Source organism: Micropterus salmoides, unplaced genomic scaffold, assembly GCF_014851395.1.
Source record: "Micropterus salmoides isolate LMB-PRFRI ecotype aquatic unplaced genomic scaffold, ASM1485139v1 Ms_hic_scaffold_1, whole genome shotgun sequence".
NCBI classification, from domain to species: Eukaryota; Metazoa; Chordata; class Actinopteri; order Centrarchiformes; family Centrarchidae; genus Micropterus; species Micropterus salmoides.
The window spans coordinates 23,556,150-23,560,282 of record NW_024040040.1 but is presented as its reverse complement, the minus strand read 5'-3'; the positions used below and the strand labels follow the sequence as shown (position 1 = coordinate 23,560,282).

The following is a 4,133-nucleotide window of genomic DNA, read 5'->3' as shown; positions in this document are numbered from 1 at the left end:
GATTCTGCCCGCATGTAGTTTGTGTACACTCAGGAGTGGACGTGAGCATCCATCAGTCGGCGGAATCATAATAGTTCTGGCCCGGACTCGTCAGAACGAGCGCACGAATTGTTTCTTTTTTTTTTCTTCGAACCGGTTCATACCGGAGCAGAAGTCAGTCAGCGGAATCGTAGTTGTTCTGGCCCGGGGCCGTCGGAACGAGCGCGCAAACTGTTTCTTTCTTTGGATCAGTTCGGACTGGAAGCTTTGTGGAAAGAGTTTATAACGGTAAGTTGAACGATGTTACAGTCAAACAGTTTAGTGAGATTGTTTTTAATAGTGGTGTAATGCTTGTTAACATCATTAACATCATCACATCGGAATGTTTTGACCGGGTTTTAACTTCTTAAAATAGCTAAAACTGTTGAAGAGGCATTGGCTAACGTTAGCTTTTTAGCTGGGTTAGCTAAATTAACTGAATGAACGGATAGCTAAGCTAGCTAGCATTAATAAACAATTTTGTGTGCAGCTAGCATAAAACATTAATGCTGTTTAACGTTAGTTAACTTACAACGATGTTGTAACGTTAGTTTCCAACAGCACCAATTGACATCACCTGTCTCCTTTTTAGGTTCAATCTTTTCTTCACCCCTGGCTGAGAGCCCGGGATTATAGGGTAAGTTAAGTTAATGTAAGTATTTTTGGCTTTGATTTGATTTTCAAATCTTGGCTATATTTAAGCATAACGTTATAAAGTTATGATAGGTAAGTTAAGTGTTTAAAAAATCAAAGCCATCTAAAGAAGTTGGAATTTTCATCTGACATTAATCAAAACGTAAATTTTTTATGACAAATAAGGTCTATGGGCGGGAAATCGCATCTCTCCGTGTCTTTTCATTGACTTTGTATGAAATCACACCACGGTAATATGGTTGAGGAGCAAAGAAAAGAGAAGAAATATTTTAAAGTAATGCTAACAAGAACTCAGAAGAGAACACAGTAAGTATTTTAGTCTACGTATTATATGTGGAGGTGACTAGTAGATGAGAACAAATTTTTATGTAAAATAAAATATTTAAATAGTATATTTTAATATATCAGGGATGTAACTTTAAAGCCAAAATATAAAAAAATAAAAAATACTTTGATAGCGGTGGTGAAATAGATCTCAGTCATGACAGCACCGGTTACTCACATAATCACTTCCTCTTTGTAGATTTGCCAGCAAAATAAAAGCACGAGAAGCTTGTTTGCTGTAATGTTTTACATGGAGTTGAATTGAGAGCTTTTACTTATTTACTTTTTTACTAAACGTGATTCCCCTAAATGTCCTCTGCCTGGAGATACTGGGGAAATGTTGGTACCCGCCAATGCCTTTCCATGACCTGATACAGAATCCACACAGATAAATTTGTAATAAGATGCACTGAGATTTAAGGCTGATCCAATACAATCCAGATGTGATTTGATAATTGTTCAGTTCATAATCAGTATGATTTTTTAATAATTAGTTATTAATTAAATGCTATAGAAAATTAGGTCTACTGCCACACCAACAATAGTAAACATGGGCATTGAGTACTTTTTTCAACCCTCTAAAGCATTTCTCAAAAAAGTTGGTTATTAGCTTGGCTTACAGGTAATTTTCAAAATGTCCGTTAATTGACTTTCTCTCTTAACAGAGGCTGTACGGAAGAACCAAGCTGCTAGCAGCGCATCGGACAACGAAATTAACCAGCACGCCATCCGCTGGTTCAACCTGGCCTCTGACCGTGGAGGTGGCTGCAAAGAACGTGCCATGGCCAGAGAGGCATTAACCATGGTAAATCTGTATTTACCCTCTTTTTGAAACGCTCCATTTTAGCACCTGTCTCGTTAAAGCCCCCATCCTGAAAAAGCCCAGTCTGCTCTGATTGGCTTGCGAGAAAAATATGCCACTGCTTTGCAAAGATGGTACTTAACCTTGAGTAGGGATACTCAGATGGGGAAGGCGGTGGTTTAAAAAGTTGTATCTTATTTTATCTTATATTCTAATAAGCCTGCATGTGACATAGGAAGGAGAACCAAATCTGAATGGCTTGTTGAAGCACATGTTTTGTGTGTCTAGGCAAACCACAAAAATCTGTCTGGGTTGTCTTATTTCACAGTTTGATACCCAAATGGGGAGAGAAAAGGGGAGTTTTTCATGATGTCTCCCCTCTAGGGCTGGACGTCTAATTGAAGTAATTGAAACCCAAATTCCGAGCTCTAACGACTGTAATTTTACCATTTCAGTTATTTAGTTGTTTTATTTCCTGTTAAAATGTCCCCCAGTGTGTGTGTTTATGTACTTTCCCCTTAAAAAACTGTGTGTAGTCAGTGAGTCCGCCCTGTCCTGCTCAGCTCCCAGAGTCTGGAGCACAGGGAGATGTTAGCTAGTGCCAACTGCCTTAATTTTCCAGCAGCATTTATTTATGAACACACTTTGACCCACACTGATCATTTACTGCCACACTTACAATAACCTCGCTCACTTTCACCGTCACGCTCAGCTGCTCACTCTCTCACATTTGGTCACATGCACACAACACTGTTATACGAGATTAATGCACATTGATATTAATTGATCATGTGAAATATTAGTAGCGGCACTCATTCAGTGAGCAGTGGCGATATGCCAAATTTAGGGGGAGTACGTTTGTTGTGTGCACTTCAACATTATCTTATCAGTTAACATTTACTTAATCGTTTTTTGACATTTGTGAGTCTAAAAAACCACCCCACCTACAATAGTTGAGCATGTTTGCGGTACAAACCTGGTCAGTGAACTAGGAGGGCAAAAAAAACGAAATAATCATTCATTAGTTGTAATCGCGGTAAAATGTTCACTTAATTGGGATTTTGATTTTAGGTCAAATCTTCCAGCCCTAGTCTAGTCCAGCCACCTTTAAAATGACTAATCTCTGTGGATTTTATGTAATTTGTGATTGCCATTATCAGTTGAGTAATCACCCATTCTTTTGTCCTTCGCAGAAATGAACACATCGGCCATCCCCCACTCTTCCACTACTGATGATTTGTTGGGTGTCATGTGAGGGTTATGGCATTCCCACTTCTCCACTTGCCTCATCAATGTTTCCCGTAAAGCCACCAAACAATGTGTATGAACATTTTACATTTTTTTCAGGGTTTCACATGACTAGTTGGAGTTGGATGTTGTATTTTGGCTATAAAATATTTGTTATTTATACCAGGGTCATGGAAAATGGTTAAAATCTAAATGGCTGGCAGTAATCATCTATCAAGACAAACTTATTGCTTGTCGCTAATTAAAACGTTATCTTGTGTGTTTAGGCCGTAGAATCTCGTGTGTCTCCTGGCTTTAGCTTTATATGTTTCTCAGGGAGAAAGAAATCTTACTTTCTTACCATCATCATTATTAATGGTACACTACACTATGCAAGACTGATAGCAATGTCAATGTATTGAGCTTTTTAACTAAGCCACACTGTTGCTATTATTAGAGTTTAATACTTCTGCATTCATTTAAAAATAACACCTAGGTGTGTGGTTACTGTACAGTTACCAGAAACTAATTGTCACCTGCAAGTCAACTGGAGTGAAGTTTCTTGTTCCTACAGTTGTTAAAGACAGAAATGAGCTGTAAAATGTGTTTATTAGATTGATTGTTAGTTTGGCAATTATCTACTTTGTTTTAAGTTTTTGTCCCCTCTTTTTATCTCAAACATTTCAAATAAAATACAAAATGTGTATTTTAAATTTTAAAATGTGTCACTCATCCGTTCTATCACTTTCTTTGTTGAAATTCTGTGTAGGACAAATAGAAACAGTCTGTAACAGTAGTTTTGACTGTCCATGCTTTTTAAATTCAAAAGAAAAAAGTATCCGCGCCGGCATTGGCCCGTTGTGCTAAAGGACACCGGCCCGGGTCCGTTTTACAGATCTGGCCCAGAACTTATGAAGGATCTGGGCCAGATCTGGGCCGCATGATTTTTGCTATCTGGGTATCTTGTCCAGACGCACAGGAAGTCGGCCATTTTGAATTTTCCGTCAAATTTTGGATGATTTACACACTCCGTACTTTAACGAACTCCTCCTACGAATTTAGTCCGACCGACTTTAAATTTCTACTGTGCCTTCTAAAGGCATTGAAG

General features: G+C 38.3%; 1 long non-coding RNA gene across 1 annotated transcript; it reads left to right on the top strand.

Annotated features, from left to right (window-relative positions):
* Positions 1 to 224: 224 nt before the first annotated feature.
* On the top strand, positions 225 to 3,513 carry LOC119899652. The gene is made up of 4 exons (XR_005443886.1): positions 225 to 267; positions 611 to 655; positions 1,662 to 1,801; positions 2,992 to 3,513. It is a non-coding gene; the product is annotated as an uncharacterized LOC119899652 (long non-coding RNA).
* Positions 3,514 to 4,133: the final 620 nt, after the last annotated feature.